The 15,216-nt window shown below is 36.8% G+C and overlaps 1 long non-coding RNA gene across 1 annotated transcript in view; it reads right to left on the reverse strand.

Annotated features, from left to right (window-relative positions):
* LOC310731156 overlaps positions 1–15,216 on the reverse strand; it is a 282,526-nt gene that overhangs the window by 136,063 nt on the left and 131,247 nt on the right. The gene's annotated exons all lie outside the window — the stretch shown is intronic.

The raw sequence follows: 15,216 nt of genomic DNA on the forward strand, positions 1-15,216 counted from the left end.
TGCCCTAGAGCCACCACACCCCTGTGATCGTTGGGATCAAGACGTTTTAGTCAGCATGTTTTAGTCTTTTCCTTGTTCACAATGTAAATTTAAGGTTATCAGGCTTTTTCTGTAGCTGCCCAATGTAACAGTCAATGTTTTCATGCTACCAGTAAATGTTTTTTAAGCATGTTGAAAGGCTTGTTTTTATTCTTTAGTTTAGGATTAATTGTATGGTATTGTTATTGTTTTCTGCTGTTACATTAGATTTGTCTTCAGATATTACTATAAAGCACTTGGGATCTACTTTGGTCTCTGTTGTGTTAAATTGACTTTACTTACAAGAAATGAGCTTATTTGTTTCTTTGGATTTACATAAAATATAATAAACCTATTTTAAATATTTTCGTGTTAAAGAAGAAACAAGCTGTACAGATTGAGTCCATCCTTGTAAATGTTTGCTTATTTTGTGGATAAGTTCAATCCATTAGCAAAAAAAACATTATTTAACCAGAGCATAGTGGGATCTGCATTTGCATTAATTACATCTACAAGTGAGATTAAACTGCCAAGTGTTTTGCAATACATGAACAATTAATGTGTCATTGCACCTACCATGGTCATTTTTACCAAGTAGCTTTTTTTTTAAACATATGCACATAGTCGTTATAAACACCTAATGTGAAGTGGGATTGAGGATATTGATGATTGTATTATATCATTAGTATTACTATTCGTATTATGGCAATAATAGAACTGATGATCTAAATGCTAACTAGAGTTTTACATCTAAAAGCTACAATCCTAGGTAGGCAAGAAAATAAAGAGTAACAAAGACAATGATTCCTTCTATAAAGCTAGAGAATGCAGTCAGGCAAGGCAAGAGAGGCATGTCCTGCACCAGAGGTGGGATACTGTATCAGTACTTTACTTCACTATTTATTTGTAGTTCAACTTTTTACTTTTACTCATTACATTTTTACAACAAACATTAATTTGCCTTGAATTTAAATTAATTTTAAAACCCATAAACCACAAAAAATTTAGTAATATAAAAAAAAAAAGTTATTATTAAGTTAAAATTAATTATATTAATGTTTCTGCTAGAGATGTATGCAGGTGGTGCAACTGTGGTTGCAGTGAAAGTGATTAGTTGAATTGTGTTTATTGGGTTATTAATCTCATTAATCTTCTGTTATACTGCATTTCTGTATTATGAGGTGGTTTCGAGACTAGCTCTGTTTACAAGAATCACCTCCAAAATAGTCCCTATGCACAGCAACACAGTGCTCCCAGTGTTCCGGCCACTGCTAGAACATGTCCTGGAAGTCTTCTTTACAAAGTGTTTCAAGCAACTTCTTTGATTCACACTGGATCACCGCAATAGAGTCAAAACCGCAATCTTTGAGCTGGATTTTCATCTTCGGGGAGAGAGCGAAGTCTGCAGGAGTCAAACCTGGTGAGTAGTGTGGGTGTGGAAGTGGGATCATGTTGATTGTTCTGCACAAGTTGGCAAACAGTTTCGACCTTTTCTGGGGTTTAGTTAATTGAAGGTTTTTCTGAGTGCTCATCATCTTCCAGTGATATTCTTCCTTTATTGAAGCACACGTACATATCGGCGTATGTCAAACGTATCTCATGTCAAACATCTCTGTAGCAGATTTGTCCATTTTCGCACAGAATTGCATGTTTACTATTTGTTTAAACTTGCTGTCCATGATGAAATTGCAGATGTGGTAATGCATCAGAGGTGGGAAGTAACGGAGTACAAATACTTTGTTACTGTACTTAAGTAGATTTTTTTGGTATCAGTACTTTACGCCACTATTTATTTTTCCGACAACTTTTTACTTTTACTCATTACATTTTTACACAAATATCTGTACTTTTCACTTCTTACATTTTAAAAAACGGCTCGTTTTTAATCCATCCAACTTTTTTATCCATTGATTTGGTGAAATATTTCTTTTATTTTCACTGTGCGCCGATTTCAGCCGAAAAACCGATTTCCTGTCATTGTGTGTCTTTTTCAATCCACTGGTGTATAAAGTCCTGACCCTCACTCACCACAGATGTAGACTAGTTTACGGAGCTAAGAATCAGCAGGCAGAAGGCAGTAAGAAGTTTGGGGTTAATGTGGATGAGACAGAGGGAGTCAGTGATGTAAACATGACTGAGAACAGACACATTCCTGATCATCATCATCTTTTCTCTGCTTGTGTTCTATATGTGGATCTTCAGCCTGGATACATTCATTACGTAACAACATTTTTAATTCGTTTTGTATTTAAAAAAAAAAAATTATATATATATATATATATATATATATATATATATATATATACATTTATATATATACAGTGAGGAAAATAAGTATTTGAACACCCTGCTATTTTGCAAGTTCTCCCACTTAGAAATCATAGAGGGGTCTGAAATTGTCATCGTCCACTGTGAGAGACATAATCTAAAAAAAAATCCCAAAATCACAATATATGATTTTTAAACTATTTATTTGTATGATACTGCTGCAAATAGGTATTTGAACACCTGTCTATCAGCTAGAATTCTGACCCTCAAAGACCTGTTAGTCTGCCTTTCAAATGTCCACCTCCACTACATTTATTATCCTAAATTAGATGCACCTGTTTGATCGTTAGCTGCATAAAGACACCTGTCCACCCCATACAATCAGTAAGAATCCAACTACTAACATGGCCAAGACCAAAGTTCAAATACTTATTTTCCTCACTGTATATGTATGTATGTATATATGTATATTTGGCTGTCAAAATGTAAATTATTGTAAACGCCACAAAATGTTATTAACGCGCTATCAATTCAGCACACTTTTCTGTTTCACCATTTTTATAGAAAATGTAAATACATAAATAAATAACTAAATAAAAAAGAGGCTCAATTAAAACCTTCGGCAAAAAATACGTTTAGCCACGAAATCCTTTCTTAGTTATAAAATAAATAAATAAACTCCAGATAAAAATATTTTTAATCAGTAAACTTTTGTTTTATTTCTGCGCCAAGTCTCAAATCAAACACCAAATACGCCATGTTTTACACAATTAACCCTCTGGGTGGCGTTTTGTGGGTTTTTTCCTCATAATGGCGACACAAACTTAAATTACTGTCTTTATTGATCGTACAGATAAAAACAATACATCATTGAAATCTGTAAAATGTCTATAATTTTCTATATATAAGCTTCCTGACTTGACTTGAAGAGGTGCAGTTTCTCCGGTATCACTTCATTAACTGTCCATGTGAAAACATATCAAAGGCTCTTAATGATGTCCACACATCTCTGCACTGATATAGCCTTTATATTTAATCACTGTACATATGCTTACATACATATCACATGCTGTAAATATGATACATCTTTAACACCTCCAAGCTGCCAGTTTTGGGCACCTGAGCAAGCCCTTAACTCACTAATGCTCATTTAGTAAATGAGATCATTAAGAGTCCCTCGGGATAAACACTTCCAACAGGAAGTGGCTATATCTCACTATCTTTGTCTCTCTATTTTCTCTATATAATTGTCTCTGTGTCTCTTTTAGTAAATGTCTCTGTCTCACTGTATATGTTTCTCTCTTGCTGTCTCTATATTTGTTTCTCACTCTTTCTAAAGCTGTGTCTGTGTCTCTTTGTCTTTGTCTCTGTCTTTCCTGCTTATTTACATGTCTATCAAAGTTTTGAGTTTTAAAAGTAATGCCATTAGCGATCTATGATGAAAGACTTTCCTGGTTCGATTCTTACCTCTAGTTATATATTGAACATTATAAGAAGTTTTTAAAAAAAGAACAATTAAAGGTCATTAAAATTGGTTGCTGGTAAATCATGGTATATTTTAGTGGTGCAGGTGTTGGAGATGTGGTTCTTGTACCTGAGTCACTTCTCATAGACTTCGAGTAACTGAGAGAATGAACAGGAAGGAGAAGTTTTGACCCTCTACCATCATGATCTAAGAGAAAACATTGGTCTCTTAACTATAGAAAAACCAAGAGTCCCAAAAGCAAAGTCTTGTTTGCCATTCCTCTGATAGTGTAGTGGTTAGTAATGCAGCCTCTGCTATCTGACTAACCCAGTTCAATTCCTACCCCTTAGCTGTTGTTTAAAAAGTTTTATAAAAGAACCGAAAAAGGTCATAAAAATCAGGTTCTTGCGGGAGATCCTGTGGCTCAATTGGAAGAGCTTTGCCTATGGGTTGAGAGGTTGCTGGTTCAAACCCTGGCCAGGGCTCAAAGTTGAAGAGTGTGGAAGGTTCCGGTGACCGTAGTGAGGAAGGTGTCGGAAATGGCTGCGTGGAAGGTCAGATGTGGACTGTTTCATAGGGCATATCCTGAACCAGGGGGGCAATATGCAGGCATCTGGCCTCTGAGAGACTGAAAACAGGGGGTTATGAAGCAAAAACGTCCAAAAAACAAGTCAACTTAGGCTCCTGGCAGAAACGTATTCAATAAAATGTTCCTCTTTCTCTCATCGCCTAAATGTAAAACTTTTCCTGAGGCTGTAACCCAGCAGGTTACCAAAGCCTTCACTCACAGTAACCAACTCCATTGCATTGCTCACCACACAGTAATTTCCATACAACTTACCCAGTGTGGGGACAAGCCAGATTTGAACCAGCAACCTCTGAGCTCAGAGGCAAGGCTTTTACTACAAAGCCATCAAATCCTACAACTAACCTTCTTTTTTGGGGGGGTTTATCCTTTGTTTCATGCTTCAAATCAAGAAATTCAGACCAGAAAGAAACACAGAAAGCAGGATTTGAACCCTAAACCCCACCAACAGCACAATGCCAGTCTTAACCCACTGAACCATCAGGAAGAACAGGCTGTACCAATTGTAGAGCAGGTCTATCTTTTCTTTCAAACCATCAACACAAGAATATATTGCTAAGGACAGACTTGGGAAGCAAACCCATATCGTGACTAGCAGGGACAATGCAGGATTTGAACCCTGATTCAAACCATTAGCGAGGCACCAGCATTGTAAATAGCAGGATTCGAACCAAGCTCCCCACCAACAGGGAGACACAAACGTTAACCCATTGAACCATCGGTGAGGACAGGTTAGGAAGCTTCTTTAGAGAAGGTCTAGTTATCTTTTCAACCCATTCTTCTTCTTCTTCTTCTTCTTTCGGCTGCTCCCATTAGGGGTCGCCACAGCGGATCATCCGTCTCCATACCACCCTGTCCTCTATATCTGCCTCTTTTACACCAACTACCTGCATGTCTTCCCTCACCACATCCATGAACCTCCTCCTTGGCCTTCCTCTTTTCCTCCTACCTGGTGGCTCCATCTTCAGCATTTTTCTACCAATATAATTCATGTCCTTTCTCTGCACATGTCCAAACCATCTCAATCTCGCCTCCCTCACCTTGTCACCAAAACATCCTACATGTGCTGTCCCTCTAATAAACTAATTTCTAATCTTGTCCATCCTCGTCACTCCCAACGAAAACCTCAACATCTTCAGCTCTGCTACCTCCAGCTCCACCTCTTGTCTTTTACTCAATGCCACTGTCTCTAATCCATACAACATCGCAGGTCTCACCACAGTCCTATAAACTTTCCCTTTCATTCTTGCAGATACTCTTCTATCACAAATCACTCCTGTCACTCTTCTCCACCCACTCCACCCTGCCTGCACTCTTTTCTTTACTTCCCTAACACACTCTCCATTACTTTGCACTGTTGACCCCAGGTACCTGAACTCCTCCACCTTCTCCACCTCTTCTCCCTGCAACCGCATCACTCCACTGCCCTCCCTCTCATTCACACACATGTACTCTGTCTTACACCTACTGACTTTCATTCCCCTTCTCTCCAGCGCATATCTCCACCTCTCCAGGCTCTTCTCAACCTGCTCTCTACTCTCACCACAAATCACAATATCATCTGCAAACATCATAGTCCAGGGAGACTCCTGTCTGACCTCGTCCGTCAACCTGTCCATCACCACTGCAAACAGGAAAGGGCTCAGGGCCGATCCTTGATGCAGTCCAACCTTCACCCTGAACCAGTCTGTCGTACCTACTGCACACTTTACTGCCGTCACACTGTCCTCATACATGTCCTGCACCACCCTCACATACTTCTCTGACACACCTGACTTCCTCATACAATACCACAACTCCTCTCTCGGCACCCTGTCGTACGCTTTCTCTAAATCCACAAATACACAATGCAGCTCCTTCTGTCCTTCTCTATACTTCTCCATCAACATCCTTAAAGCAAATAAGGCATCTGTGGTGCTCTTCCTCGGCATGAAACCATACTGTTGCTCACAGATGGTCACCTCTTCTCTCAACCTGGCTTCCACTACTCTTTCCCATAACTTCATGGTGTGACTGATCAACTTAATTCCCCTGTAGTTACTGAAGGTCTGCACATCTCCCTTATGCTTAAAGATCGGTACCAGCACACTCCTTCTCCATTCCTCAGGCATCCTCTCCCCTTCCAGAATCCTGTTAAACAATCTGGTTAAAAACTCCACTGCCATCTCTCCTAAACATCTCCACGCTTCTACCGGTATGTCATCTGGTCCAACCGACTTTCCATTCTTCATCCTCTTAATCGCTGCTCTCACTTCCTCCTTACTAATCCTATCTACATCCTGCTTCACTAACTCCACATCCTCCAACCTTCTCTCTCTCTGATTTTCCTCATTCATCAGCTGCTCAAAATACTCCCTCCATCTTCTCAACACACTCTCCTCACTAGTCAACACATTTCCCTCTCCATCCTTTATTGCTCTAACTTGCAGTACATCCTTCCCAGCTCGGTCCCTCTGCTTGGCCAATCGGTATAAATCCTTTTCTCCTTCCTTAGTGTCCAACCTCTTATACAGTTCCTCATATGCCTTTTCCTTGGCTTTCCCCACATCCCTTTTAACCTGCTGCCGCATCTCCTTGTACTCCTGCCTACTTTTCTCATCACTCTGTCGATCCCACTTCTGTTTTGCCAACCTCTTCCCCCTAATGCTCTCCTGCACTTCCTCATTCCACCACCACGTCTCCTTGTCTTGCTTTCTATTTCCAGATGTCACACCAAGTACTTTTCTAGCTGCCTCCCTCATCACTCCTGCAGTAGTTGCCCAATCATCCGGCACCTCTTCACCACCACCGAGCCCCTGTCTGACCTCTTCCCTGAACCTCACACTACACTCTTCCTCCTTCAGTTTCCACCATCTTATTCTTCTTTCAAACCTTACTTTCCTCCTCTTCTTCTTCGCCTCCGAAACCATCCTACAGACCACCATCCGATGCTGTCTAGCTACACTGTCCCCCGCCAACACCTTACAGTCTCCAATCTCCTTCAGGTTGCATCTCCTACACAGAAGATAATCCACCTGTGTGCACCTTCCTCCACTCTTATACGTCACCCTATGATCCTCCTTCTTCTTAAAATACGTGTTCACCACTGCCATTTCCATCCTTTTAGCAAAATCTACCACCATCTGGCCTTTCACATTCCTCTCCTTAAAACCATACCTACCCATCACCTCCTCATCACCTCTGTTCCCTTCACCTACATGCCCATTAAAGTCTGCCCCAATCACCAATCGTTCTTTCCTAGGTACACCATCTACCACTTCATCTAATTCACTCCAGAATCTTTCTTTCTCCTCCATCTCACAGCCAACTTGTGGAGCATAGGCACTGATGACATTTATCATCATCCCTTCAACTTCCACCTTCACGATCATCACCCTATCAGAAACTCTCTTCACCTCCACTACACTCTTACTGTACGCTTCCTTCAGAATCACCCCTACACCATTTCTCTTCCCATCCACACCATGATAAAACAGTTTAAACCCACCTCCAATGTTCCTGGCCTAACTCCCTTTCCACTTGGTCTCCTGAACACACAACACATCTACCTTTCTCCTCTCCATCATATCAGCTATCTCTCTCCCTTTACCCGTCATAGTACCAACATTTAAAGTACCAACCCGAACCTCTACTCTCCTACACTGCTCCTTTTCCTGCCGTCTCTGTAGACGCCTTCCTCCTCTCCTTCTCCTCCTTCGGCCAACAGTAGCCCAATTTCCACCGGTACCCTGTCGGCTAACGATACCTGTGGCGGTCGTTGTTAACCCGGGCCTCGACCGATCCGGTATGAAATTCTCATTTGTGATCCGCATATTTGATTTGGCACATGTTTTACGCTGGATGCCCTTCCTAACGCAACCCTCCCCATTTACCCGGGCTTGGGACCGGCACTAAGAGTACACTGGCTTGTGCCCCCCTAATGGCTGGGTTATCTTTTCAACCCATTAAAAACAAAAATATATCGCTAAAGAAAAATGTAGGAAGTGAATCCTGATCGTGACTGGCAGGCAGAAAGCAGGATTCGAACCCGGAACCCCACCAAAAGCACAACACCTGATTTAACCTGCTGGACCATCAGAGAAGACAGGCCAGGAAGTTTGTTTAGAGCAGGTCTATCTACCTTTAAACCATCAACACAAGCATATAAAGCTATGAAATATTCAGGAACATAACCAACATCTCAACTAGCAGGATTCAAACCGGGATCCTTACTATCAGCGAGGCACCAGCCTTAATCTGATGAACCATGGAAGAGCTCAGACTGGGATGCATGTTTAGATGAGGCACCAGCCTTAAACCACTGAGCGACCACTGCTGAAAAGCATGTGTGCTTTTTTGGAGGGTTCATACTTTGTTTCATGTCAGCGCAGTAAGAAGGAAGGCATGCAGGAATGGCTTTGAAACCTTATTACCAGCGTGGACTATATTAAGGACCATGTTCAGGCACAAGCCTTAACCCACTGAGCTACCACAGAAGTGCTTTTGCTTTTTTTTTTTTTTTTTTTTTGGTGTTGTTATCTTTCATTAAAGACCAGGAAATCAAGAAATTAATCCAACACAGAAAGGACAGAATTGAAATGTTTTCAGAGTGGACAAGGTCCAGAAGTTTTATTTACCAACACAGCAACCAACTCGACTAGGAATCAAACTCTCAAACTCATCCTCGTGGGGACCCTAACATTAACCCACTAGGCTATCACATCCATCCATCCATCCATCTATCTATCTATCTATCTATCTATCTATCTATCTATCTATCTATCTATCTATCTATCTATCTATCTATCTATCTATCTATCTATCTATCTATCTATCTATCTATCTATCTATCTATCTATCTATCATCTTTCATTGGTCTAATGTTATGGGGTTCAGTTTTTTGGCTTGAAGTTTGTGAAACAGGGAAAAACTCATTTCATAAATTGGCCGCTTCGTTGTTTAAGCCGCGGGGTTCAAAACTTAGGAAAAAGTAGAGGCTTATAGTCCGAAAAAATACAGTATCTTTACACAAAGGTTTAATGCAACCTAAAAAAAAAAAATTTAGTCTAACCTTTAGTTTTGCTATTAGGTAATTTTGCCTGTTGCTGTATGAATGCACTTTTATTGTAAGACATCAAAGCTATTAGCAGTTTTATAACTTTCTATAGGTTTTATAAAACATCTTCAGAGACACAGACAACCAACTTGATAAGCAGCTTTTTTGCCCTGTGACTAACACACACACACACACACACACACACACACACACACACACACACACACACACACACACACACACACACACACACACACGTACGCACAAACTAAAGAGGATGACACATTAGCTTGAAATGGGCTTTAATTTCTAATTAGCTATTCCAAAAGGTTGGTTTTTGATGCAGCTTGATGGGCAAATAGAAGATTCAGTATTTCTGGTGACAGCTCTCACTTTGACATACGTCTGCTCAATTTCCCCATCCCTGATTCCCCCCTTTGCCGTTCATGCAGTGAGTTTGTATAATTTGTGGACAATATTCATAAACCTGATTGTCACACTCCTCCTTCAACATGAATTGCAGAAATGGTGACTAAATTAGAGGCATATCAAGATCATGTCCTAAATCCTGTCCTGTATGGACGACAGACGAATATTAATTTCTCAATTATATGGTTTTGCAATGTCTGTGTTGATCACATTATAGCTTCTAAGAAAGAGCTGTGTACATTTATTTTAGATTCCCGCGCCCCAAAATAGAAGCAGATTCATCTTGAAAGCACTATTCTCACATAGCAATTGACCGAGCACAATAACCAACTGCAAGCTCAGAGGCTGACTGCAGTGATTCAGGAATCTATTTATTGACCAGAAGAGAGCAAAAATAGCTTCTGAGCGCCAAGTAATTCCAAAATAGAATCTTCAATCAATTATGTCTAACATTTCTTTTGCATGGTGCACAGTAAGCACTTTAATGTGATTAGCGAATGGTAGCTCATTCATAGAAACAGTTCTTATTCATAAACCCAACATTTTTACTTTGCCTTCCAATTCTAATGAACACTTTTCAGTGACTGACGGTTTTAAGTAAAAAGCCTATATATACCTATATATATATATATATATATATATATATATATATATATATATATATATATATATATATATATATATATATATATATATATATAAATGTTGTTCCACGTTTTTAAGCGAGTCACAGTTCTCATGCAATATGGAAAGGAAAAAAAATAAATTTTAAGATGAAAAGCCTGAAATAATGCACAGAAATGAAAACAATTTATATATTGCAGAAACTGTACAGAGATCATCAAACTATCAAAAGATTTGTGAGTAATTCACAACACAATTCAATCAGATAAAGATTCAATAAGGAAGATGTCTGTCAGACAAATTATAAGTATTAAAAGGGCAGCTATAAAAAGCCACTGTTGAGCAACAAACAGATATATAAAGCTGCTGTTGTCTTTGGAGTCCCAAGAAACTCTCAAAGCTTCATCCTTCAGACGCTGGAAGTTATACACAAAACTGTATTTTGTTCACCCCTAACCAAAGCCCACAAAGAGAATGGTTGCTGTTAGCTCAAAAATATGAAGATGAATTTTCAAATGGTTTTGCTCACTGACGAATGCCATGCTACACTAGTTCTGGATGGATGGTGAAAAGCCACCCTTATCCAACTACTCTGTGATGTCAGGAAGGAGGAGGTGGAGTGATGATTTGGGCTGGACTATTAGGAAGTGAAATAGTAGGTCCCTTTAGGATCCCTGACACTGTCAAAATGACCTCTGTGAGATCTGTGGAGTTCCTAACAGATTATTTTCTGCCATAGTATAAAATGTAGGTGTGCCTTTCTGAAATAAAACTAATTTCATGCAGAACAACACACCATCACACAGTGCAAAAAACACAATTGACTTTTTAGTTTGGCATAAAAAGATAATAAATCATGGTGTGGCCACCATTGTCCCCTGACCTCAATCTTTTGGAGAATCTGTCACCAAAATGGCATTTTCATAATAATTTGACACATATATATGTATACCGGTGTATATATGGTGTATACAACATTAAGCATTAGACACTTTTTCGAGAAAGAAACATTGAAAGTTAAAAGTGACTAAATGATAAAATGATTATATTATTATTATTATTATTATTATTATTATTATTATTATTATTATTATTATTATTATTATTTTTTTTTTTTTATTATTATTATTATTATTATTATTATTATTACCACTATTATTATTATTATTATTATTATTATTATTATTACCACTATTATTATTATTATTATTATTATTATTATTACCACTATTATTATTATTATTATTATTATTATTATTATTATTATTATTATTATTACCACTATTATTATTATTATTATTATTATTATTATTATTACCACTATTATTATTATTATTATTATTATTATTATTATTATTATTACCACTATTATTATTATTATTATTATTATTATTATTATTATTATTATTATTATTACCACTATTGTTATAATTATTATTGCTGATGTCATTATTCTGCAATAATACGACTGTATTTAAAAAAATATATATTCCTCAACCCTATTTTGTGCTGTAATTGACATTTTCAAAAATTGTAAAAAATAAAAATAAAAATAAAATAATAATAAAATAAAATAAAAAAGCATGTTAATATTGAATATTGCTACTAACTATTACACTGAACCTGACTAGCTAAATGAACACACCAACCCAGTGCTAATCTGAAAAGACCTAAATTACTCACATACAAATTACAATTAAAACTAAGATATTGGTATATTTTGGGGTATATGTATTAGATAATAGATGACTACGAGGAATTGTTCTCAGCATGATCAGTAGTTAATAAGGAGTTATTATTAATGAGCCATAATTGTTTAATAGTTCTGCTGAAGGGATGTAACTTTGAGTAATTACTGCTGAAGATTCATTAAATTACTGCATAGTTGATGACTACTAACATACTTACATGATTAATTAAACAGTAGTTTGTGATATTATATAGGATTAAAATAGTTGTTAATAAAGTACCACTAGTTCCTGCAACATGAAGAAATGGATAAGTTTTTTAAGTGGATACATTTCTCTACAACTGAAGCAAAAAACAGTTAGGTTGGTAGCATCATGTAAGGGATGTACATTGTTACTTGTTACATTGTTGTTGTTTGTCTGTTCTTTTGGAATAAACATTCATATACATCCATTCTCTTTGGAAATTAGAGTCTGTAGTTGTTCATGAGCATTCAAACTCCCATTACAGGGTTACTCTAATAATTTAATAGACTGTAGCCCATAGCAAAATTCTTAAACATAAGTGTAATAATAACATAAGTGCCCTTCAACATAATTTTTGTTTTATGACTATGTCATAATATGATCCTGTTCCACCTAAATATAGGGTCATGAACTGTTCCAGGTCATAAATTTGAATTTATAACATCTTGTGAATATAAAAACTGAATGAACATTGGCAGTATAATCTAAAAAAGAGGACTTGGGATACTAAAAAAATCAATCGACTATTATTGCAAATGCAATGATATCTCTCGATCCAGCCCATGGTCCGTGTAAGTATAGAATCAGACTAATACATGAGAAATCCATTTTATTGCAGGCTATTGGAGTGGCAAACATCTCAATTTGTAGGTCAAAAGATTAATTAACAGACTTGAGAAAATCCCCCACGAGGCACACACACATCTCTTAACACAAGGGCAATTATTCTGATCTAATGAAAGCTCAGGGAAGTGATTTGAGTTTCAGGATTGATTGATCCATATGAAACAGCAAAAGGCAGTACGTTTAGTTAGACTTAGGTACAGTACATGTTTAAATCACTGTGCCTGTAAAAAATTTGCGTAATATAAAACTACAACAGTCTGCATATATGATTTGTTATTACAGTATATATTTGTGTACGTGTCCTTGGCCCCCTGAATTGTTTTAATAACAAGGAGCATATGGTCAGGTGAAACTAAATAAAGCTCTGCTGGTGTTTTCTCACTTTAGCTACACATGGCTCAGACCTCACTTCTCACATGGTGTGTTTTATATTAAAATTATAGTAAGCCAAATTTTCTGTCATACCATAAGCTCTTAATCAAGACATTGATCTTGTACTATTTAACTAGATAGATAGATAGATAGATAGATAGATAGATAGATAGATAGATAGATAGATAGATAGATAGATAGATAGATAGATAGATAGATAGATAGATAGATAGATAGATAGATAGATAGATAGATAGATTCCATAAATATGTAAGTATATATACAGGATGTAAATATATATAAATGTGTGTGTGTGTGTGTGTGTGTGTGTGTGTGTGTGTGTGTGTGTGTGTGTGTGTGTGTGTGTGTGTGTGTGTGTAGACACTGTTGAAAAGTACATGTAAATAGTTATTATTCTATGGCAGTGAAAAATATGCAGACACTGTTGTAAAGGTACAATAAGTAGTAGGTTATAAGGCTATGGCAATGAAAATTTTTTCTTGCAAAAGCTGAATAAACAGGTACACTAAATCTATGTATATGTAAATGTGAAATATTAGGGAGGCTGTACAGTAAGGTATATATATATATATATATATATATATATATATATATATATATATATATATATATATATAGATAGATAGATACACATAAATAAAATAGTAGCGCGGATGTATGTAAGGCACAATATGTGTAGATAATGAGGGGTATATAAATGTATAATATGCAAGTATGCACAACTGTACAGAAGTTATATACAGTGGTTATACAGTGATTTAACGGTGTAGTGTAGAGTTCAGTAGGGTGATGGTGGATGGAAAAAATGCTAACATAATATATTAGGTGAAGATTTTATATATTAATAAAGAATAATCCACATTGTTCAGGTTTATTACATCTATGACTTGTGAAATGATAACGTGTCAGTGAAGGGGTATGGAAAATATCAGAGCGAATAGAGATCAAAGCTCAAAGGCATTTTACTCTGTCTGATGGCTTCATTAATCTGCAGAATGAACTACATGCATAAAGAAATTAGCCTCTAGAGTCTCTAAACATCATACAACTTTTTGCTTTAAATAAATAAAAAATAAAAAATATATATATATATATATATATATATATATATATATATATATATATATATATATATATATATATATATATATATATATATATGAACCACCCAGATGCAGAACATCTTTATTGCAGCAGGAATAACGTGTCTCACTCAAACCTCAAAAACACATAAAAAAATATCAGCTACAGTACTCACACAAACATGACCTTCACCCACTCAAATTGCAGGCTCAACTGACTAGTGTGAAGGCTGCTGAAAACAGTTGAAACACATCCATGTTTGGCTTTTGCTCAAAAACCAAACAGCAATGAAATAAGAGCCCATCAAATCCAGTGGATTGATAATGCCTTAGCATGTCTAAGTAAAAATATACTGGTCTAATGAGCAGGACTTTTTAATCAACATGTATCATTAGTTGCTGGGATTTCTAAATCGGACATTTGTCTGTGTCTGTAAGACCGTAATATGCAGCTGAAATGGTAAGATGAGCATGGATTGAAACCATTTGTTACTCATTTTGCTCATTTATTTATTTATTTTTATTTTTGTGTGTTGGTTCTTAAGAAGCATGACTCATGAGCTTAGCACCTCATTCTTAAAACATGTGTTGTTTAAATTTCCTGGAAAATTCACAGAGTGGTAAATTCATGGTATACTAATTTGCATCTTCTTTAAAATCAGGAGGAGTATAATAAACCCTGATACAAACCCACAATTTATTGCATGGGGCAGTGATATTTTTTTCTGCTTAAGTAATTGCACCTTTCAAAACAG

The sequence above is a fragment of the Silurus aristotelis genome (assembly GCF_946808225.1).
Source record: "Silurus aristotelis genome assembly, chromosome: 9".
In the NCBI taxonomy this organism is placed as follows: Eukaryota; Metazoa; Chordata; class Actinopteri; order Siluriformes; family Siluridae; genus Silurus; species Silurus aristotelis.